The sequence below is a fragment of the Camelus dromedarius genome, chromosome 20 (genome assembly GCF_036321535.1).
Source record: "Camelus dromedarius isolate mCamDro1 chromosome 20, mCamDro1.pat, whole genome shotgun sequence".
In the NCBI taxonomy this organism is placed as follows: domain Eukaryota; kingdom Metazoa; phylum Chordata; class Mammalia; order Artiodactyla; family Camelidae; genus Camelus; species Camelus dromedarius.
The window spans coordinates 27,577,799-27,603,626 of NC_087455.1; the positions used below are offsets into that span (position 1 = coordinate 27,577,799).

Genomic DNA, 25,828 nt, shown 5'->3' on the forward strand with positions numbered 1-25,828 from the left:
GTCTTACTTCTACAAAATCTCATGATTTCTAAGTAGTAAATAGTATACCCAAAATATGATTATAGTTTACTTCCTTAATTACTCATAAAATTATTTTAAAATAATTCAATAAAAATACAAGAATAAAAGAAAAAAACCTTCAGCCAAACAAAATGAACATCATGCCTCCAAATAAAACTTAAAGAAGCACACAATGTGTTGCTTTTAAGGTTGAAAGCAAGAGATCTAGTTTTCAAGTAGCTACATATCTAAATAAAAATAAAGTTACATTTCTATGCTAGATCTGAACATAGTGATAGAATAAAAGACTCCAGCTTGGAAATGTTTCAGTTTCACCTACACATTTATTTTCTAAGGCTTTTTGAACTCTGCACTGATATTTCACTAGCAGCAGGAAACTATTTGCCTGTCACATCACTACATTCCTCGGGATTTATTCTTAAATACGCTATAGATTACTGTCTTATATTCCTCATGTTATAAGCACTGAATAGAAATTCTCAAAGTGAAGAGGAACTAATCCCAAACAACAAACCACCAGAACCATCCACCTGCACTGAATTCTTTCAGAATTTACAAGAACATGTATTTTCCACACTTACATTTCTGCAAAGAGTTGGCTTCATGAAATCTATGAAGGAAAAGGCAATAGTCATACAACAACTTTTGCAAAGATTATCTTTTCTCCAAAAGCAACCATTTGACTTCTTGTAAGAGAAAGCATATTAAAATCACGTAACTTGAGATTTGAGACTAACATTATGGCTTTGTTTCATTTCTCAGTCTGTCATTCCCATCCTTCCCATTTTTTTTTTCTTCCTGTGAAGATAGTTTTTTCCTCTATTTTCCTTCAAGATACATTTTTCTTTGAATCATATCCTTTCCTGTACTTTGGGAAAACCAGCTGATTGCCGGAATCATGCTAGGGGTATGGCTTTTTCAGGCTGCAAGAGCTTTTTTTGGATCCTGACTTGGTCCTGGAATAAGTAAAAGGACAAGGAGATAGATAATCAAATATTACCTAATACAGACAAGAAAAAAATCTGGCCTTGTGTGGAGAAACTTTCTGCACTGCAACTCAGCAATCTATGAGTAGGCGAGTCCTATATCAGAACAAAAGGATGCAGCCTGTGGGAGGCATTAACACAGAGAGTTAACATGAAGGGCCATGAAGGGCCATGAAGAGCCCCGGGAGTTCTGAGAATGGAGTACATTGGTGCTCAGCCCTACAGACAAAGAGAACTACTCATTCTCCCCAGCTTTTTCTGTATCCGCTACTCTCTACCCTGACAATGCTGGAACCAGATCCCAGAGAGTAAAGAGTGGCAGGAATATAATGGAGATCTTCAGTGAGGGAGAAAATAATGAACTTGTGTTTAACCTTTAGATGTTGATTCCGTCATTTGGAGTTGTTTCAATGACAAATCTCTTTAATATCTATTTCTATCTCTTAGCAGAATGCTCTCTTTAAGTATAATGTTTACGACTTGCCTAAGTGCATTCGGTCAGGATTCTGGGCTCAGATAACACTAATCCAGGCAAACTAGAAAGTATGAATGGCTTTTGGCCCTTTGGAACTAACACCAATGTATTATTTAGATATGTTGAATGTCTCTTCATTCTAATCAGAAAATAAATGGAGACTTAAAATGACAGTTTTGAAAGGTTACAGAGATCAGGGATACTTAAAAATTTATATATAACCCACTATCACCAGGAAGGAAAAACATAAAAGTTTAATGAATCATTTTTGTTTACTATGAAATTAATTACTGGCTTACGCAAGATATTGCATTTTATTCTCAGAGGCTGCTTGAGTTAAAATTAAGTTCCTGGGGTGAAATGTAAGTGTTAACTGGAGAAATGTAAACACATTTTCATTTATTCATATGCATAAAAAGAAATAATCAAGGCAATTATGCTTCACACAAACCAGAGTTAACGCTGAAAATACTGAACAACTCACCAGTCAGAAGAGATGCTACCTAGTACTACTGGCATATGCAAAGCAGCAGAAGTAATACACAAAACGACTTCACAGACCATGAGTTTTCTCTTTTTTTCTTCTGTATTATAAACTTTTGCTAGAATCTGACTTCTTACCATAATATGTATGTACACACATACAAACTAGAAGTTTCCCTAAACACAGTACTTTTCAAAGGTTGTAGATCAGTCTCAACTCATGTTCCTACTACACCACTCATCTCACTTATTACCCATGGAGCTAGTTCTGAATGGTGTCTTCACGGATTCAGTTAAAAAATGGAACAGAGATACATAAAACAGCTAAGAAGGTCTTTTTAGCCTTACTCAATCCATTCAATGAGAAATGTAGTGAGAGATATGAGCTAGATAATCAAAGAAAAGTTTGTTGTCTGCTTCTAACTCTGTTTTCTTAAAAGCACACATACTGCAATTTAAATTTGAAGATGTTTAGATGTTTTCCAAAGTATTCTAAGGAATATTAATTCCAAGATATGCTTCAGAGACAAAGGGTTGGTCAAAGTGAGTCAGGAGAAGCTACACATTCTTTTGAAAAAATCACAAAGCACATAAATATAGCAAAGGACCTTATGAAGTTCTACAATTAAAAAAAAAATATTGAAACTGTTTAATCTACATTTTCTATACTTATTTGGCCACAAAGCCTTATTTTTCTGCTTAACGTCTGCTGGCATCCAAAGACCTATTGTTCTGTGGTATATACTTCAGGGAAATTCTACTTTAGGGGAAAAAACTTCCATTTTCACGCTTGATAGTGTCCATTTTAAACCAGTAACACATTTAAATAAGAAAAATGAGAATGCCACAGGCGTGGAGGCCTTTATTACATACGCTTCTGATTATTTGCCCTTGTTCCTGTCACTTTGTTAATTCATTTAAAAAAATTTACTTTTTATGCCTTTGAAAATATTGCTAGCTGGAAATAGATCTTAGGTTTGCTAAAGACCCAATGTCATATCAATGCATTAAACAGTGTGATGACCTTAAAAAGCAATGACTCACAGATAAAAGTTTATGCTTCAAAGAACTTCACAGGATACAGTTCAAATAAAAAATTAATCTTGCTTTCTTTTTTTAAATTGAAGTATAGTTGATTTATAATGTTGCGTTAGTTGCTTTATTTTTTGACGACTTACATAATGCAGATTTGGGGTTGGGAAGGAAAAAAATATTGCTTTTTCTATTCCTTCCATTTTTAAAAAGCAGAGAGTCCTATTGATCCATTTTCTAGAGTAGCAGGGAACAAATGCAATATCATTTCTGAACATATCTTAAAAGTCAGTGCTTCAATTAATCTGTGATAGGTCTGAGCACGTGCACCCTGAAAGTACACTTGGAGAAAGAGAAAACTATTTTCAGAAGACCTGAGGCTGTATTTAGAAAATCTAAAGAAAAAACTAGTAGAATTAAGTACATGAAAAAAAAATTACAATTAATCAGAATTCAGTAAGGTGGCCTGATATAAGACTTAAAACACTATTTAAATCAGTAATTTTAATAGATAAATACAAAAATATAAGTTATAAAATGTAATAGAAAAAAACATTATGGTATTTACAATAGTAATATAAGTTACAAAATACCTAGGAATAAAATTAACAAGTTATGTCTAGAAGATAAATGATGAAAAATACAAAATTAAAGGACTTAAAAGAAGGCCTGAATCAATGGAAGGACATACTATGAATTTAAATAGGAAAAAGCAACATTATAAGTATGCCAATTCTCCCATGTTAGTCTATATTTTAATGCAATTTTAACTTTACAGTTTACCAAGAAAAGAAAACATGAGAGGTTAGCCAAGAGAATTCTGAATATGACTAATAAGGGTAGTCTTGCCCTGCAAGTTAGTAAAATGAATTATAAAGCTAGATTAGTATTTAAAACATTGTGGTACTATTTTAACTCCAAAAATTGATAGAATAGAATAGAAAATCCAGGAACAACCCAAAATAAGGACAATTTAATACATATAAAGGATGAGATTTTACAGAAATAGATAAAGTTGGGTTTATTGAATGAATTACCTAGGTCCAACATCTATTTGGAAAAAAATAAATTCAGATCTCTAATTTTCACCATCTATAAAAGAAATTTCAGATGCATCAAAGATCTAAACTCATAAAGACTTTATACTCACATATGAGAATAAAATATAATAATATTTTATAGTAGTGCAGAAGAAAAGGGTTTACTGATGATAATAGCACAGAAACCAGAAAAATGGGCAAAAACTATGAACAAGTATTTCACAGGAAAATATAAGTAAAAATAGTTAATAAACCAATAAGTACATTGAAATATTTGCTACCTCACCAATAATCAAAGAATGCATTCAGTAAGTGACTGAATAAAATGAAAATGAAAATTTGTGCTAAACTGGCAAAGATAAAAAATAACACTAAGTATGGCCAAGAATGGGCAAAAATTAGCTCTTTCATATTCTCTTGGAGAGAATGTAAATGTTACAATGCTTCTGGAGAGTAATCTGCAATATTTTTCAAAATTACAAATGAGCACATCCTTTTAGCTAGTTATTCTGCTTGCAGGAATTAATCTACAGGTAAGTCATACATACACTAAGATCAGTATAAAGATGTTCACTGTAGCTCTGTGCAGAAAAAGCCTAAATGTCCTTCAATAGAGCACTATGTTAAATCTATGAGGTAAAAGAGTGTTCAACAGAATTCCCTGAAAGATGAGATAAATGTACATATGCTGACATATAAAGATTCTAAAACACATTTTTAAGTGAAAAACCAAATTGCAATAGAACATGTGGAGAGTGTATACTGAAATCTGCCTAGATGAAAGTTGGGATGATTAGATTATGTAACAAAATGTGGTACCAGAGGTTATCTCTGGGAGATGAGATCAAAGGGGAGGAGGGGGGTGAGTGAAGAAGAAACTTTTATATTCCATTATAGGTGTTTATATTAAAAAAGAGAAGCAGATGTGGATTTTATAAAATGGAAACATGGGAAAGCAAATATTTTTGATGTATGTTTTCCTGGACAGACAAGGTGATTATTATACCTAGTACATGTATATTCATCAGAGATTTATAATTTGAAAATAATTTGCTATTATTTTATGACATTTTCCTAGCCAGTCCACTTACTTCAGTGGCTCAGTTTACTTAACAATAAAATAGATAATATATTAATTCCAAAGGAGAAAGTTTTGTGAAGTAAGTAGTGGTTACATAAAATTCTGCATAAAATATCGTATCTTATTTTATGAAGTGAAAATGGACTCTTCTGTGCATTATTATTAATAAAGGCTACTCAGAGTATAGAAGTCAAATTTTTCAGTACAGATACAGAAAACATCTTAGAATCTACTTCAACAAAATAATAAACCTGAGCATGAAGGACCATGATTACCAGAAGCTTATTATTGTAGAAATCCAATGATCTCATTGCGCTGGTATTTCATACACAGTCACTATTACCAAACTATTAAAATGCACATTTGTTGTCCTTGAAATAAGAAGATAACCAAGAAGATACTGATTCTTCATTAGTAGGAGATATCTACTTTGGGTTTTTGCACATTAACCTGAGCTATTGTTATTCCCAGCCTCCCTGTGTCTAATAACATATCAGCAAAAAATAAAGGCCACTAGTCAAATCAGGACTATGGTTCAACAGTCAGGAAAGACAATTCAATTAAATGTCTAATAACCACTATTTATCTTGGTATTTCTTAGTAACTGCAAAGACACTCACATCCTTAATAAAATAAAATCCTTATTTTCCCAAGCCAGGAAATATTATAAGAATTTCTGCATGGAGAGGTACATTTTGAGCACAGTTTCTCTTATTAGTCAAGAAAATCTTTGAGATTTTTCTGCTAACTGCTGTTGCCAACACCACACTGATTCTCCTCCAACTCTGTTTTAAGTATGTATGGCTGAGCGTCCAACTTTTTTCTTAATTCCCTGAGGAATAGTAGAGAGATGATTAGAACAGTTAAATATGACTTCACAAATGCTTGTAATAGCAACAACAACTAAACGCAGATTTTAATATAAAACTAGATCATCTCATTTATAAAATACAGCTTACTGTTTCTCGGGTTCTGTGACAGGCAGAATTCTAAAGACGTTCCGCTCAGATTCCTATCCTGTAGTTATTCAAACACTAATCTAGGTGCTGCTGCTGAAATCAGGAGATTGTTTTGGGTTATCCACAGGAGCCCATTGTAATTAAGTGAGCCTTTAATAGCAGAAGAGGAAGGCGAAAGAGTCGTGTATATAGTTGCACTGGAAGAGGGAAGTGGAGGAGCAGTAAGGCAGAAGGAGAGGTCAGAGAGACTGGACGCCTGAGACAGACTTGACCAGCTGTTGCTGGCTTTGGACATGGAAGAAAGTATCCACCAACCAAGGAACACAGGCTGCCTCTAGAAGCTGAGAATGGCCCCCATCTGACAGCTAGCAAAGAAGTGGGGATGTGGGTTCCATAATTGCATGAAATGAAATCCTGCCAGCAACTAAATGAGCTTGAAAGAAATGACATTGAAAGAGGATTCATCCCCAGAGCCACCAGAAAGGAACATAGTCCTGCCAACATCTTAATTCTGGTCTTGTGAGACTAAGCAGGGAGTCAGCAGAGCCACACTGTGCCTGGACTTTTACCTTCAGAAAGTGTTAGATAATACATTTGTGTTGTTTTAAGCCTCTAAATTCATGGTAATTTGTTACAGTAGCAATAAAAAACTAATATAATCTCCCAGACTCTAGCCCATCTTAGTTTCTCGCCTACTTCCACGTGGTAGACATCCACCCATCATTTGGGCTCCTTATCTGCAGCTTCAGTATCTTCAAGTCTAGAACCAAGAAAGCAAGGCCCAGAGAGAAATAGATTATGGAGACACTATTACCGAACATCACTTTGCCTCGGTCTATTACAACCTTATATATGTATTCAATGTGTGGTTCTTTGCCTGTGTGACTAACTTGAAGGGATCACCTTTAAGCATTTAAAATTATTTTACCTTTATAATCACTTATGTTAGGAAAAATGTTTAGAAGCACTTCATCTTGACTGGCATATAAAAGCTATAAATTGGGCACAAATTTGTAAGATCTTATTAAGCAAGGTGCCAATTTAGTTCTGAAGAAAGTAAAGACATTACATGTTATATAAATGTGCCATCTTGATGTACTCTCTCTGAAAATAGCTACTGTATAGACTGCAGCAATGAATTTAAATAGAAACTTTCCTAGAACAAAGGCAGCACAATCATATTATTAAACAAAGAACTAGTTTTTACCTTTGCTTTGCTACTAATATTATTATGAGACCCTGAGTCACTTAACATTTTCTGCGTTAGTTTCACATTCGCAAAAAGATCTCACCAATATTTAAACATGTTACAGTTGACTAACTCATATTAAAGAATTGTTCTATGCACATGTGCATACTGGTCTTTCATACTTCAAGAGAAATTCACTCACTGAATTTGTGACATTTCTTATATATGTCAAATAGCCATATTGCTTGTAGTTAAGTAAATGTTTGTAAAGGTTGCTAATGACAAAATAAGAGCATTACATAAAACCATACGCTGTTTCTGCTCTTCAGTTGTAAGTTTAAAAGTATATATATACATACACACACACACACACACATATATATATAACGTCTATACAGTTCAGAAATATTGAGAAAGCCAGGTATGAGTAATATGACTATCATCTAATAATTTCTGTTACATTTTTAGTTTACAAAGAAAATTGTCATATCCTGTCTATGTGTCTTCCCTTCATTATGGAAAGCCTCACCTTTCCTCTCTATAGCTTTGATGATGGTATTACTTTTACTATGGAAACAGTTTCTGTAATTTTATGTCAAAGAAGAAAGAATAAAGAAGCCAATAGCTTAAAGCAGCAGAACCGAAGCCAGAATTAAATGCCCATTATGTTATGCAGCCAGGCCAGCCTGGGTGTAATGGAATAGACTGGCAAGTATGAAGACGTTAGTGGTGGGAGTAATGGTGGAAGGTGGTCACTGTTATAGTGCAATTAGAGAAAGTTTCTAGATTGTTCCTGATTTAGCATTGTTATTATATGTAGAGAAATGCTTAAGAAATCTACCTATTACCTTAATTCTTTGGATGAGTTTATAATGTTAGACAGGAAAAGAAGCCAGAGTTGGAGAGCTGGGGCCATAAGTAAGGCCATGAGTCAGTACAGGCCAAGAAGCCAGAAGCGAGGGAGCCCACGTCGCAAGGGTGTCCACGCGGGACAGCACAGCTGCAAGCAAGTTCGAATAACATATGGAACAGTGGGGCCAAGGGTTCCCGGCACCGATATATTTCCTGCCTCAGACAGAACTGTAGACAGAACAATATGAGAGAATGAATCTGCATCCTGAGAAGCCGGACTGGTTATGAAACATAGCTATGGATTTTATGCCTGTAACTGGGATAAAGAGGAGTACGTAGCTTGGCTCAGTTCCTCTTCCTCTTTAGGGGAAAGACGAGTGAAAGAAGAGAACATGCATCAGTGACCGGTCACCTCTAGAAACTGTGCCACAACCTGGATCTAGAGAGACGACTGGGTCTGCCCAGTGATGCTTTAGATGTTGCTATTTCTGAAAGCTTCACAGAAAGAACTCCTCCAAGGTGTGAAAGTCTTATGTGACTAATGATGGTGCACTCTTGTTTTTTACTTGTTTTTTCTCTGTGTACCTCTGTTCTTCAAAATCCACATTTAGAAATAGTAAGTTTATTGCATCTTGGAGAGAGTCAATTTCTAATAATGTGAAGAGAAGTTTCTGAGTTTGTTACTACAACTTAAAAAGTTACTGAAAAGTCATTATGCTAAAACAGTAATATTTCCACAGGTAACACACCTCTTGGCTTAACAAAATGGCAGCTCTTCAAGGGTGTACTTTGTATGGAAAAGAAAGGAGATTATAAAATCATCACGTGGGTGATTTAAAAAATACAGGGAGACTCTCTGCCTTTCCAAACTTTTCTCTCCACTTGACTGAAATCTCACCATTAGCTTCACTATTTTGGTTTAAGACTTTCCAATTCTGAATATACAAATACTTATAGAGGGTTTTTAATCATTTCCAACTATTAATCTGTATCTTAATGGGAATGAGTAGTCGATTATTTCCTGAAAAAAGAAAAAGGTGAAAGAATCTGGAAATACTTAAGGGGGATCAGCTGTAGGAAGGAAGGAAGTCCATTCAAAGAGAACAGGAAGTACAGTCCACCAGCGAAAATTCTCCTGCTTCACAATTTTGAGTAGGACTTGCTCAAAGCATTGTTTTCTTTTCTTCACCACCACCCCCACCCCTGCCACAATCGCCATTCTTTCTATTGCTTCTTTCAGTTTCCTTACATAAAAAATGAAAAGTGGAGATTATAATCCCTACTTCAAAGAGAAAATATGGGGATCAAAAGAGTTAGTAAATGAGAATATAGCTGGTGCTCCAGTAAATGTCCTTCACTCTCTTGTGGCATCTCCTGTCTCTGTTTCATTTGGCTTAAAAAGAAAAGCATTTTCTTCTCAAATGAATTTGACAGCAAATAAATGGGTATCAAGAGGATGACAGATTAACATTACTCCTGACCTTTTCTTTTGTTTTAGCCCTACGTGCCTTTTTAAGACTAGACTCTTTCAACTTGCCACTTAACCTTCATTCTCACAAAAAGATTTCAGAAACCTATTATCAGCTATCACCAGGGCCTGCTTTAAATTTCACTTATTCTGTTCCTTTTTGTCAAACATTTTTAGTAATTGCTAAAAATGTTCCTTTGATGTTACCCATTATCTGTAACAGATAATGCATAATTTACGAGTCCTAGATCTGATTCAATTAAAAAAATCAGAAACGCTAGGGCAGTAAAGATTTTAAGAAAGCAATAGCTCGTACTTTTTCCTTCTGTAGAAAACAGAACTTTGTTTCATAACAATGTAGAAACTCACTACCAAACCCATAGTAAAACACACTGAATTTTATTTCACTAACATAATCTGATGTTCATTAAAATAAACAATAGCAGACAACGTTAATCTACAATTATCCACAAAGAACAGAACTTCCCGAAATGCACATATGTAGAAGAGACATAGCTTAACTGCTATGACCATGTCATTTTTCTCAATGACTGCCAAAATCCAGAATAATTGTAGGTTACAGGGGAAGAAACAAGGATCTTCCAACAGAATTCTGGATAAAGTGGAGAAATGATAATGAACAAAAACAAAATGAGAAGACCGAAAGTGAGAGGAACCACTGTTCAGGAAACCAGAAGCAGACCTAGAGAACAGAACAGCTGTCATTTTATGCAGAGAGTACAAGAAATGTCCCAGGTGGCTAATGTACAGACACTGATAAAATTTCAAGGCTATTTTAGTGGAGAACCTCACTCTCTGACAACAGTGAAGCAAAGCTTCTTGACTGGATAATCCTGATGTGATCAGCTCTGCTACAGTAGGGAACTCCTTTCGGACTTTGAAAGAATTGAAAATGAAGCAGGGGATAGAAAGCTGGTTGGACTAGGTGACATTTAAAGTCCTTTCTTACATTTAAGATTTTAAAAATATCCAATAAAATGTTTGGGAGTCTACTTCCACACTTAGTCATTTCCTCGCTTATATCTTCAAGTACTCCCTTCCCTTTATGTCCAAACATAAAAAAGATTTTCCTCATCTTGGACGGTAAAATTGTGTCTGGATCCCCACCTGCGACAAACTAGACTAGGGCTTGGTAAACTTTTTCTGTAAAGGGCCAGACGGTAAACATTATAGGCTTTTGGGTCAGATGATTTTCTCTGACGAGCACTCAGCTGAGCCGCCACAGCACAAAAGTAACCACAGACAATGTGTAAACAAATTGAACTTGGTTGTGTTCCAATAAAACTTTATTAAATGAAAAAATTATTTATCAAGGAAAAAGCAGCATGGTTGAATATGACCTGTGGCCCAGTTTGCCAGCCCCTAAACAAAAGCTTTTTCTCTTTTGCTTCTTTATAGTTGGTACCTCCAAATTCTATCACCCATTTCTTCCTGAAAGCCCTGATGATCCGGCTCTCTTCCCATCTTAAAAGCTAATATTTACTGAGAATTAAATTAGGTGATGCATTAAAGATGACAAATAGATAATGCACTGAAGATGGGTGTATGAAGCTCTCAGCACAGTGCTGGCAGACAGTAAGTACCAATACATATTTATATTCACCAAAGTAACCTGATGGTCTCATTGCTCCTCACTCGGTTCGCCTATCTCAATAAATAGCAAAACAACTGTCTACCCAGTTGCTCAAGCCAGACAGCAGCTTTGACTCCTCTCACTCCCTCACCTCTACCTACCACCCAGCCCTATTAATTCTATTACATCCATTCACATCCTCCCTCCCCTTTACTACCTGGTGGTCCAGGCCAGCATTTCTCTTGAAAAATTACTCCAAAGCTCTCTAATAGCTTCTCCCTGCCTCTAATCTCCCTTTAGCAAAACTTTAAATAGTTTTGGGATAAAATTCAATTTCCTGAACATGACTTTTAGGATATTCCATGATCTGTCCTCTCCCCAACTCTCCATCCTAATGTCTCAACTCTCTCTTGGACTGTATGCTTCGAGCACTACAAACACGGATGGCTTAATTCCTTGAGCAAGCCACACTCCTCTCTGAACAACCTTACAGATTGCATTGTCTGACTCTTCCTAATGTTAAAAGGGCTCCAATTGCTTAGAAAAAAGTTTGATACCTTAGTCAAATTAGATCACTGATCATTCTCTGATGTATATTCCATGTTTTCCTGAGCTTACCCTGTACTGCAGAAGTTTCCTATGCCTGACATGCACTCCTATTCATTTCATTAATCTTAATCTTCAAATTCTGGCTCAAATCATAAACTTTCTAAGGAGTCATCTAAAATGTCATTCCAGGCAGAAGTGATCTTTCTGAAACCCTACAGTATCTTCTGCTACTGATATGCTACCTAACACATCTTCCCTAATAGATTTTAGGCTTTTTGAGGATGTGTCTGCAATTTATATAATTTGTAAAAATTTTTTAATAGTCCATAGTACCTGCACAACACTTTTACTTTATTAGAAGCACAGTTAATCGTATTGATTGACTATTTTAAATGTGTAAAACTTTTTAAAAATCAAAGTTTAGTGCTAGCTTGACCGTCTTAAAAATTTCAAGCAATATTTAAATGCAGTGGAATTTTAACTGACCTTAGTATATTAAAATGTCTCTTTGGAAAATAGAATGAAACTTAATGGGGACGCTTTTAAGAACAAAAAGCAAATTACAACAAGAATAGATAAAGAAAGATGAGCAACCATAAAAGAACAAAAAGATAAAACAGATTAAAACTAAATGAACTCATACAGTTTTCTTATTCAAAAGGAAGCAGGGAGCCACCATAAGATTTTACTGACATACAAATATTTCATGAAAAAGCCAAAAAAGAGTATATTTATATAAAACCTGCATTGTTTTTCTAGTTTAAGATTCTATTCACTAAGACAAATGTAAAATAATTACACATCCAGGGAATCCTAAATGATTGAAAGGATTAAAAAGAATAATCCAGTATGCAAAGTCTGTGAGGAAATTTTATTGAAGTTGAGATTGTGTAACTCAGAATAAGAAGGCTAATTTCATTTATCTAAATATATGAAATATTATTCAAATATACAGAGAATGTGAACAACTTGGCCTTCATCACTATAAAGTATAAAACAAAGCAAAACATGATTCAAAGAGAGGACCCCATGTAGCCTTAAAATTGTGCAATGTGCTGTATGATTTGGAAGAAGAAATATTATACTTCCTTGAGGAAGGAAATAAACTTCAGTTTTCCATTTCACTTGGAAATAAGAAGTGGACTTTTAAACACAGAGTGACATGCATGTCGTTACGTGGTATGCCATCTTCCTCATTGTTCATTACATTTACTATCTGGTTTTTAAAACACAGATATTTTCATTTGTGCATAACAATTTTTATTGTCTATTTCTGGGGGAAAACTTTCAAAATGAAAGAATTCAAATGAAAACAGATTCTTGAAAAGTCTTTGTATTTTTTTTAAAGAAATCTAATTTAACATATTGAAGTAGAACTATCAAATTATTGTTTCCAGTAAAATAATTTTACAACTGACCGGTTAAATGAAGAACTTAGCTTGGTTGATGGCAAGTTAGAAACTTTGGTCATACATCTTCCCTCTGACACAGATGGTTCTAATTTCAGGATAAAAGACTGCTGGCAAAGGAAGGAGGAAGACAGAAGAGGCTGGTGGCCGCTGTTCTATCTTTTGCTACTGCATTTCCTTCGGAAAGGAGGGTCTGGATGAAAGGTGTTGAAGTAGAAATGCCTCAATAATGAGCACCGCCCCCTGCAGGTTCTCCGTGGTTTTCTGTAATTATTTCCCTGTCTCTCCACATCTCTGTTCTTTCTTTCTTCTGCATTCCATGCTGCCTCACCATCAATTTCCTCAACAGAATATTTCCCCACTTCATCTCACACTTCTCTATCAGCTACTGCCCCACTCTCATTTTCTAAGCAATCATGAAGTAAAAGTAAAATTCAATGAATTCCTCACATACCAGAACAAAATCAAAACCAAAACCAAACCAAGCCACTCTTTGGACTAAAAGCTACAGAAATGACATTCTTATGTCAGTACCAAACTTGAACACCTAAGAGAAGTATATTGGACCCACTTTCCCGCTGTTTCAACTCCAAGCATATGTCTAGGCTGAACTAGAATCTATTGCCTCTCTCCCTCAGAGTACACATGGTACACAAACTCAGATCATGAAGAGTTTAATTTAAACCCCTTTTCAAAAAATCATTTGGCTTTCAACTGTTTTTAAGAGAAACACACAAATGCACACACACAGGTGTCACAGGGAGATTATTTGTGGACCATATTCATAAATGCAGAGACTGCTAAATAAACCAGCCACAAAGACAGAAGGGCACAGCACATCATGTGCAACATTTTATGTCATTCACTAGGCATTTGTTGAAACCCTACTATGTGCAAAGTATCTGAGAAGAACTGGGGAGGATGAAAACATAAGCCAGACTACGTACGTCCTGTGATACACTTTCATGCTACATGGTACTTTTTCATCAAGGTAAACTTAGTAATTTTGACTATTATTTTATTTATTTGTTAAGGCCTGTCACTTCCACTGCAGCATAAATACCATATGAGGAGGATCACAATCAATACATACCATGGTGTCTGCCACCGGCTAGAAATTCAATAAATATTTATTGAATAACAGTATGTTGTGTTAAGATGTTATAAGGTAGTAAATAAGAGTGTCAGTTAAAAAAAAGAAACTTCATGCAATAAGAAGTTAGAAGGATTTGTCTACTTGGAGCAGTATCAGAGAGAAAAGATGGATTCTGTCTCAGTGTTTTTCATTCTACAAAGTCTGTGATACCAGATGGCTTTCAAAGCCCAAGGAGACAATGAGTCAACACTCCTACCTTTTTCTATATGTTGGAAGAACAAATTATCATTACTCCTGGTAGAACTTTACATTACTTAGCTACAACTTTATAAAATTTCCAACAAATACCTGCAACTGCCTCTTTAGAAGTCCCCCTAGTAGATAATACGAACATGACTCATTGACGAAAAAGCCTCTAGTAGCTCTGTATACCTATTCAGGGTGTACGGAAATTTCATTAAAAATTTCCTTCACCGAATTACATTTTATACTGTTTAGACTCCGATGCTCAAAATCCTTAAGGCATTTAATTTTAATAAAATTAAAAGGCTTCTTTTCCGTAGTATGTGCTGCTCAGCTTACAATTAAACTCTTTATGGTTTAGTTATTTACAGTTACTAGGCCTTCACTGATTGCTAGAATGTATGGTCTAGTCTTCTGGCTATTTACATCTTAAAAATTACATCCAATTACACTAAATAAAACCTATGTTAAATTAAAAGTAGTTCCCTGGGAAACTTTCATTTTGAAGAGAATGTTCTTTTCTCCTTGTGACATGAAAAGAACGAATTATAAAAACATTCTGTAGCAGTGGGGGGGGCGGGGAATAAAGAGTACCAGCTTTGGAGCGTGTCTGTCCACCACGCAACTTCTAAGTCTCAGTTTTCTAATATGTGAAATGAGAATGAAAAATTATACAGCTCAGGTTGTGAAAATTAAACTGAACGAACTCATGCTATTGCTAATTATGTTTTTTAATGACTGACAAATTATTTTCTTAATTTTATGTCAGAAAAAAGCTTTATTTTAATAACTGGTATGTTTTTGGTCAGATAGTTCAAATTGTGAAAGTTAACTTTTATTTCCATTTTGCGTTGACTTCCAGGAAGCATAATATACGTAAATAATAATTTTAAAAAATATATCTACATTATTTCTTGAATCTCCTCACTTTCCCGTCTCCATTCACTATTATCATTTGTGGTAAGCAGAGTCATCCCTAAAGATGAACACGCACTATTTTCTGGAATCTGGAAATGTTACATTACATTGCAAAAGGCACTTTGCAGACATAATTAAGGTTAAGGAGCTTAAAATAGAGAGATACCTTGGATCACCTAAGTGGTCCCAATCGAATTACATGAACCCTTAAAAGCAGAGAATTTTCTCTGGCTGGAGAGATGCAGCAGAATGGGTACTTGGAGAGATCAGAAGCACAAAATAGAGTCAATGTGGCATTGTCAGCTTGAAGACAAAGAGGGTCATGTTTCAAAGAAAATGCAATCTCAGTCCTACAAAGGAAAGCTGAACTCTGCCACCAACCTGAATGAACCTGAACATAGTTTTAAGTTATCTCATCAAGTCTTCTCTTGAGCCTTTGAATAGTCGTGATGACACCTTGAGTTTGGCTTATAAGACACAGAGCAGAAGAACCAGAGAAGCTCACCTAGACTTCTGACAGAACGGTAAATTTCTACTGTCGTAGGTTGCTAAGTTTGTGGTAATTTCCTATGGCAGCAATAGAAAACTAATACACCAGTGACGAGGCCCTCATCATCTCTGCTCTAAACTGATAGAACTGTCTCTTGTTCTTGCTCTCTAGTCTTTACCAACAAAACCTTTCTAGCTCTGAGTGTCATGATCCTGCTCCACATCCTGCCAACTCAGTGGTTCTAACTCTTTGGCCGGATGTTATTTGTAATCTGGCCACAACCTATACTGCTAGTGTCATCTCCCACTAAGTGTCAAACACTCTCTGCACTGCTCACATGTAAACTGAATTTCCATATCTCTGGGCCTAAGACTGTCCATGTCTGAAATGTCCATGCCTGTTTTCAGCATCTTCACAAGTTTAAACAACATCCATAATTCAAGGCTCAGATAAACTGTTACCCTGGCATCAGTGTTGGAAGTAAGCATTTCCACTGCTACACAAATGATAATATAATAATGCTAACAATAACAGCTAAACTAATGTTAACATTAACACAGTGGCAGCTGCCATTTATTGAGAACTTGTCAGATACTGTTATAAGTGCTTTCGTAAGAGGTCATAACAACCTCATCAAGTAGGAAGATAAAGCCTAGAGCCCATGATTTATACAGCTGAGGAAATGGAGATTTAGTGAGGTTAAGTAACATGACCATGTAGCAGAGATGGGATCTAATAACTAAAACTCTAAAATCTGTTTTCTCCATTCTGCTACACTTTTACAGAATATTCTTTGTACCCCATGGTTGTTCTCATCATGTTCCAATTTATTTTATGTTTACTCAAGCCTACAACTCATTTCTTCCAGTAGATTTTAAGATCAAGTAAAAAAGCTATAAGAGAGTGGGAACTCTGTTTTGTTAAGTTTTGGCTTCCATAACACCAACCGAGATGACTTCCTTGCATAGAGCGATAACAATGTTTACTTACCTAGTTATTCACCTAAAGATGGATTCCATCATATAACTATGACTACTACTACTGTGCATCTTCCTCTATGCAAATTACACCTCATTAAATTTTTTTAATTACAAAAATAAAATAACAAGTGTGGTTCCAAAAAAAAAAACAAACAATGTTTACTTAATGAGATGAATAAACTATGGTAATGTCTGTGCTTCACGGAAATTATTAGAGTAAGAATTAAGTAGCAAGTTTTTAATAATTTGATTACGAGTGTAATATTTATGTTTAGGAAGGGATAATGCAAGATAATTTGTATCTGTAGCTATAAATGGATAGTTCCTTAACAATATCTTTCAAGAGCTGTCATTCTTTCCATAAATAATAGTAACAAAACCCTAGAATATGAGATGAGAAATAAAAGGTAGTTAACATATATTTATATGATCATTTATAGTTTTTAAAACTTCACTGTTCTACTTTAACATCTTGCAGGACACAGTTTTAAGTTATCTTGCCTATAACAAAGATGCACTGAATTGTTTGTTCATTCATTCAAACAAATAACTGAGTTTTTAGATATCAACTCTTATCTTAGTTACCAGAGTTATATAAATGAATGAGGGTGGAGGGTGTAGTTCAAGCAGTAGAGTGCATGCTTAGTATGAGGTTCTGGGTTCAATCCCCAGTATCTCCTCTAAGAATAAAGAAGTAAATAAACCTAATTACCTCCCCCACACCAGAAAAGAAAAAGAAAAGAAAAGAAAAGAAAAAAGAAAAACTGTCAAAAATGAATGAGATAGAATTCCTTCCTTCAAAGATTTATAATACAGTGGGATTCAGGCAAATATAAGTAAGTTATATTACAAAATGTTATTAATACAAAAATGACTCAGAAGAATCTAAAAAACAGGCTTATATTTTTTTCTATCATAAAAAGTATTTTTCAACTCAATAACAAAAAATTCAATTAGAAAATGGTTTCTATATACTAATTATGAACTATCAGGAAGAGAAATTAAGAAAACAATCTCATTCATAACTTCATCAAAAAGAATAAATTACCCAGGCATAAATTTAACAAAGGAGGTGAAAGATCTATACATTTCTTTTTTTTTTTTTTTTTTTTTTTTGCTTTTTGTTTTTAATCAGAACAGGTTGGGGAGGTGTCCAACCCAAAGGCTGAGGAATGTTCCCTGAGGAAGGAGCCAGGATAGAGAAATTTCAGAGCTATCTTTAGCAGAAGCTCCAGGGGGAACAGAACACTCTAGGGACCTGAAAGGCCAGTATCACTGGCTGGTGGCAGAAAGTGTGAGGAGGAACAGCCTGGGGTGAGGGAGGTGAGCTGGGGCTGGGAGTTTAATCCCTATCCTGCCAGAAGTGGCAAGGCTGCTGGCAGCTTCTCTGGAGGGGAGTGGCGAGACCTTGGTTTGCCTTTTTAATGGCTTCCCAGCTCCATGTGAACAGACACTGGGAGGCAGCAAGGGGTCCAGTGAGGAGGCTCTTGCAGAGAGAAGGCAGTGGTTTACAAGGTGGTGGTCACTGGTGAGAAACAGGTGGAAGCAACACTGACACGGGTTGGACAAGGTCTGGGGACTGAAACTAGAAGATACTGGTGAAAAACATTGGGGAAGACACAAACAGATGGAAAGATATTCTGTGCTCTTGGATTGTTAGAATACATATTGTTAAAATGTCCATACTACCCAAAGCAATCTACAGAGTCAATGCAATCTCTACCAAAATTCTGATGGCAGTTTTCACAGAAATAGAACCACCAATCCTAAAATGTGTATGGAACCACAAAAGACACTCAAATAGCCAAAACAAGCTTGAGAAAGAAGAATAAAGCTGGAGACATCACACTCCCTGATTTCAGATTATTTTACAAAGCTATAGTAATCAAAACAGTATAATACTGGCACAGAGACAGACACATAGCTCAGCGGAAGAGAACAGAGCCGAGAAACAAACCTGTGCATTTTTCGTCAATTAATTTACAACAAATGCGCCAAGAATATACAATGGGGAAAGGACAGCCTCTTCAAGAAATGGCATTGGGAAAATTGGACAGCCACATTCAAAAGAATGAAACCAACCATCTTATACCATACACAATAATTAACTCAAAATGGATTAAAGACTTGAATGCAAGATTCAAAACCACAAAACTCCTAGAAGAAAACAGACAGTAAGCTCCTTGGCATCCATATTGGCAATGAGTTTTTGGATTTGACACCAAAAGCAAAGGCAAAAGAAGCAAAAAATAAACAAGTGGGAGTACATCAAACTAAAAAGCTTCTGCCCAGCAAAGGAAACCATCAACAAAATGAAAAAGCAACCAATTAAAAGGGAGGAAATATTTGCAAATCATATATCTGATAAGGGGTTAATATCCAAAATATACAAAGAACTCATGCAACTTAGTAGCAAAAAACTCCAAACAATTCAATTTAAAAACAGGAAGAAGATCTGAATAGACATTTTTCCAAAAGGACATACAGATGGCCAACAGGTACATGGAAATATGCTCAACATCACTAATTATTAGGGAAATGCAAATCAAAACCACAATGACAATATCACCTCACATATGGGCAGTATGAAAAAAATAAGAAATAACAAGTTTTGGTGAGAATGTAGAGGAAAGAAAATCTCTGGGCATTGTTGGTGGGAATGTAAATTGGTGCAGCCCCTATGAAAAACAGTATGTCTGGTCAATAAATTTAAAATAGAGCTACTGTATAATAATCCAGCAATTCCATTTCCAGGTGTTTATCTGAAGAAAATGAAACACTAACTTAAAAAGATATTTGTACCCCATGCTCACTGCAGCATTATTTATTATAGCCAAGATAGGGAAACAACCTAAGTGTCTATAGATGAATGAATGGATAAAGAAAATGTGACACACACACACACACACACACACACACACACACACACACACAGGAATATTATTCAGCCATAAAAAAGAACGAAACCTTGCCATTTGTGAGAACATGGATGGACATTGAGGGCATTGTGCCAAGTAAAAGAACTCAGGCAGAGAAAGACAAATATCATATGTCTCACATACAAGTGGAATCTAAAAATAAACAAACAAACCCACCCAAACACCAAACAAATATTTAAAAAGATTAAAATACAGTAGCTATTTGCAAATCATTATTTCAAATGGTAAAATAAGACTTTGTGCTCTCGGCAAAGATGTTTGATGTAACGTACATTATACTTTTTAAAAATACTGGTTTGGTGACAAACTTGCTTTCTCTTTTTCCTGAGCACTTCTTAGACTACATTTCTCAACCTCCCATTTTCCAGCATCAGCCTTGTGACTGAGTTTTTGCTAAAGAAACATAAGAAGAAATGACTTTCCTATTTCCAATTCTTGCCCATAAAAGTTTCCCATGTGTTGGCTGAATTCAGAGGGCTCCAAGGCCCTAGAAGAGGGAGGAGCCTCAAGATGAAAAGAGCCTCAAACTCTGAATAACCACAGGGCAGGCCACTGGCCCACTGGGAATAACTGCTGGACTGGTATTTGCTCAATGAATAAACTTCTACTGTGTTAAGTTTTCAAGGTTTATATTTTATAGCAGCTGGCATTACATTAGCCAAGAAATAGAGCAATTCAAAGGTCTGTGTCCAAATTCAGTTTCTTCATACTTAGTTTTAATAATGTCATAGTTGAAAAAGAAACTTCACAAAGACACACACCATAGATCATATGAAGTATTAAATGTAGGGCAAAGTTCACTGTTAGACGTGGTGGATGTAAATCTGTATTTTATTAGTTTTCCTGAGAACTTAAGAATTTTTTAGTGGCTTCTTATCAGATCTTGTCACTGTATTTCCTTCATCAGTGGCTAATGAAAAGCTTGACTAGGAGCAGGAATTTCAGGTCTACCTTTTTTCGTGTAGTTGCAGTGTTAGTGTTACACTCAATCCAGTTTCACCGAAGGAATCTTTGTAAGCCACTTGCCCACTTTCTGGTGGTTAATGAAACTAACACCTCCAGAAAGGCACACAACAACACGACTATCTGACATCCAGACCGACTGAGAAAATGAGGACAAAGCCATATATTAAATATGGTAGTGCTTAATTTCTTTGTCTTTTAGGTGGAAAGACAAAAATAATTTATACCATTTTTATTCCATTCACCAGAGAACTTCATCATGCACCCCGAAGGAGTACATGGGCCTTTTCACAGGACATCACTGTATTTGATACTACATCAGACACTGAGAAGGATGTACAAAATAAGAAAAAACAGTCTAGCCAAGAGAGAAACAAATAAATAAATGATTACAGTTACTAAGGGTTATAATTAGAGGAAACGTAAAGTATTATGTGAGCTTAGAAATCACGACAAGCTGAAAAGAACAGAGATTATTGAATGGCCAAAGGTTGTAATAGCTGACCTCCACTTAAGTGCTGGATCTGAAGCTCTCTTACCTACTCAGTTGTTCCCACAAGTATCCCCTCTCTTATTAAAAAAAAAGCAAAAACAAAAACTCTTCTGTGACTCTGTTTCTTCTATGCTATAGTCACATTTATTTCCTTTTTTATCAAAAATCCTAGAAATTGTTTTTATCTGCACTAACAGAGTAGTCACTAGTCATATGTGCCTATTTAAATTAAAATTATATACATTAAAAATGTTAAAAAATTAAAAATTCAGTTACTCAGTCACACGAGCCACATTTCAAGGGCTCAGCTGCCACATGCCGGGTGTATGGTGGCCACATGCTGGCTACCATATTGTATTGGGTAGCGCAGACACAGAAGCCTGCTGACATTGCTGAAAGTTCTATTGGACAGTGCTAGTTAGACTACAACAAAATAATTAAGAATGAAGCTTCCAGGTCTAAACTACCTGGATTTAAATCCCAACTTCTACCCTTATTAGTTAGGTAAACTTAGGGAAGTTATTCCCCCTCTGCCTACTTTGGTTTCCTCATCTGTAAAATGAGGGTAAAAGTATTTAATTCTTGCTTCATAACATTGTTGTGAGGTTTAAATGACTTACATGTAAAGTGCTCAAAATAGAAGTGCTCAAAAAGTATTAGGTGTTCTAATTTTTATTCTTGAAATTATGCTGACTCTACCTCACCTCCCATTTTCCTTAACTCCTCCAGTCGGGCTCTGTCCACCACTGCCAAGTTTGTCAAGGTTCACCAAATTTTTCCATCTTGCCAAATACAACGGCCAGTTCTCAGTCTTCATCTTACTTGAACTACCAGAAGCACTTGTCACAACTGACCATCATTCTTAAAATATTTTCTTCATTTGACTTCTAAGATACCATCTTCTTTTTCTTTTTCTTTAATGATTGCTCTCTCTTATTTTTCCTTTAATGAATTCTCTTCCTGACTTTTAAAGGTTGGCATATACCAGGGCACTGTCCTCAGTTTTCTTTTTGATTCAAGTTACACTAAGCAGTATTACCTGGTGCCGTGGGCTTAAATACTACCTGCTGATTACTCCCAAGTACATACTACTAAATTCTAGACATATGTCCAGCCAATATAATAACTGCTCTTAGATGTCTAATGGGCATCTCAAAATCAACATGTCTAAAACAGAATTCCTGATTCCCCCTGAAGGTGAATTTGCTACTGCTAGCTTTCATCTACAAAGTGATTTTTAAGTTCCAAAAGCATTTTCTTATAGATTTAAAAATATTATCTTTATAAAAACCCTGTTAGGACAGCAGGTGCTAATTCCATCTGTCAGATGAATATTCTGTGACTCAGATATGTTGGGTAGGTTTTTTAAGAGGCCATATTGGATATCTTATATAACCCAGAGTAAGCAATAGCACCCAAGTCTCCTTATTCACTCTATGTGCTTTCTAAGAGGTTGTGATGTTTAGCAAAATATATTTAAGCTTTAAAAATGGTGAATTTCCACTTAACAGGCAAAGAAGGATACAAAATAGCATGGCAAAAGAAGAGAGACGTGACTTAGCAACTATGTGTATTAACGAACATATTTTTATAAATGGTTTCCCCTTCGCCAATGATTGTTCATGTATGCTTACGGATATAATCCAGAATAATTTGACCATTCTTCAGAAAGATACCATTTTGCTGAGTTTTCTACTCTTTAGGAGGCAAGTGAGCAGTTTTTATCTGACCTTGAAATTCATACTGGTGTAATGATGCTTATTTTTTACAATGATAAATAACATTTTTTAGAAATGGAAAACATTATGGTATATCATTCATTAAATGATAATTCTTATAACTTAATTACATGCAGATCTCCATATAGAGACCAGGAAAATCAAGGGATTACTAACTGAATTTTTGAAAATGCAAACATAATAGTTGAAAATGTATTTCTTGGTTTTAGGCAAGTCACTCAATACAACTTAGATATTTATGTCTAAACAAAGGATCTATTGTAGCTCCAACATCATAAAACCATTTCATTGTTTTAGATAATGGTATCATATGATCAAAGAGTTTAAGTATTAAATTTGAAGATTTCAGTTTTAAATATTGTTAGAGCTTGTGACTGCATTTTTAAAGAACATAAAAACCTTACTTGAAACATGTACATTTATACACATAAATACAGAATTTAGAAACACACTGAAAGGTTAGAATCCAGTTAATTGCAAAATAAACTCTGTTGGCTATTCTACAGTTAAACTCAGGCTTCAAATTGAGAGAGATTCTGAATTCTAATGTCAATATAGTTTCAACTTATAAAGTGTGTAGGTAGAAATAATTACACATTTTAAGAATGAGAAAAAATTTTAACCATTATAATGTCATTGAATATAAATGAAGACAATAATAAAAAGGAACAGGTTATTTTCTGCTATGCTATATACATATAGGAAGGGGCTATATGGTATAATAAGGAACAAGGCTGCATTTCTTAAATCTGCCAACATCACAATGTTTTTGAAGATAAAAACCAAATCATTGTATGGTCAATAGATCTCTATTTTTAAATAAAAATATTGTCAAAGAAAGATATATGGGATATTAATGCCAAAACTATGAAGACACGAAATTGATCACTGAGAAGTGCTGAATATTCTCTGTTTGAAATCCTTTACACCCTTACCATCTGTGACACCACTCTCCCACAGTGTTTGCCCTTTCTTCATGATCATTTCTTCTTGGTCTTCATTGGCTTCTCTGCCCAATTCTAAAATGTTAAGTCTTCCACAGAGTATTGTCTTCACCTACTGCTCTTTTATCTGTAGTGTTCTTCTGGGGCAACCTCAGCCATGTTCATAGTTTCAAGCATCATCTAAACTTTAGAACCCCCAGATTTATGTCTCTGGTTCTGACAACAGCTTTAACAATATTTAATTAAGTATGTTCTAGATATTTCTCCTTGGGTGTCCTATAGATGTCTCAGGTTGAACATGACCTGAATTGAAGGACTCGTTCCTCTACTCCTCCCAACCTACTCCTTCTTTCACACTTCCAATATCTACTAACAGCACTAAAACCACCCATCCAGTGATGCAAGCCAGAAATATGCGGATTATCTTAGTATCTTCTCTCCTTCACCTCTGCAAATCCAACCCATCATGGAATCAGATGACTGAATAATTTTACTCTTTAAAAATCACCTGAATTTATCACCCCTGCTCTATCTTTATTACAACAGACAACTGACTTAGTTCAGGGTCTTATCTAAAATATTGTACTACTCTGCTAATTCATCCTAAAACCAGATGCTTAGTTAAGCTTAATTCTTTATCGCAGCCCCACTAGAATATAAGCTCGAAGAGAAGGGTCTCTTGTCTCATTCGTGTTTTCTTTAGGATATAGCATATGGTAGATGCTCAAAAAAATTGTTAGATAAATAAATGGCAGCCTGAATGGCCAACAGAAAACATATGATTCAAATCTGACCATATCAATTCTCTACTGAAAATCCTTTAAAACTTCTTATCACCTACAAATTCATAGGATCTACAGGACTCTCCATGACCTGGTCTCTGCTGACCTACCGGCCTCATCTCGGGCCATATTCAGTCCAACATTTTGTTAAAATTACACCCACTGCCTATCATCCTGCCCATGTCATGCCTCCGTGCCTTTGTCATTATGGTTTCTACCTAGAACATCTTTCTAATTTTTCTTTACCTGGTTAGCAGTCATTCTTTTTTTCAGGCCTTGGATCAGACATCATCTCCTCTGGGGATTCACTCCTGGAATTCTAGGTTGGGTCAAGTGATCTCCTGAGCATTCAGCATACTTTCTATGTAATTCTTGGTTTACCACTGACACATGAGCTTGAAGCAATCTCTTTAAGTTTCTGTCTTCTACTAGATTATAAGCAACTCAGGTTATAAATGACCTTTTACTTATCTTTGTTCTCTATGTGCCTGGCATACATTAAGTGCTCAATATTTACCAAAAACTCTTGAAGGAATGAAATTAATTATTTAGTTTAACACCACAAATTCTCTAACTTGTAGTCTTATTAGTGTCTGTTTTAGGTTCTTGATTTTTAAAAAACTAATAGACTTTATTTTTTAGAGCAGTTTCAGGTTTACAAAAGTTTGTAGGTTTTAAAGAGCAAAATGTCATAATGATCTAACTGCTAGAGGAAAACAACCCCTCAATTTCAAAAAGCCAACATCTATCATATTAGCACAACAGTTAATTATGACAAACATTAGCAATTTGAAAATCATTTAGACAAGATCTCCATGTCCATAAACTGAATTTCTAATTTTACATTAAATTGCAAAATAACATTTTAAAACATCAAATTAAAAATTCCTTTAACAATAATCACCTTAAACACAGTAAGTTACAACCAAGATATAAGGAATAACATCAAATAATTATTTCAATGCAATATTATTATATAAGGCTCAAATTCCAGAATCGTTATAGCTTGCAAAACCAAGATTAGCCGGGTCCAGGAATTAACGTAATCTTAAATTCTTTTGTGTTGCAGATAGATGCCCTGACTTCTACGTACCAGAACCCTG

The 25,828-nt window shown here is 35.2% G+C and overlaps 1 protein-coding gene across 32 annotated transcripts in view; it reads right to left on the reverse strand.

The window, feature by feature from the left end:
- The window catches only part of RIMS2 (regulating synaptic membrane exocytosis 2), a 511,671-nt gene that overhangs the window by 50,708 nt on the left and 435,135 nt on the right, over nt 1-25,828 (reverse strand). The gene's annotated exons all lie outside the window — the stretch shown is intronic.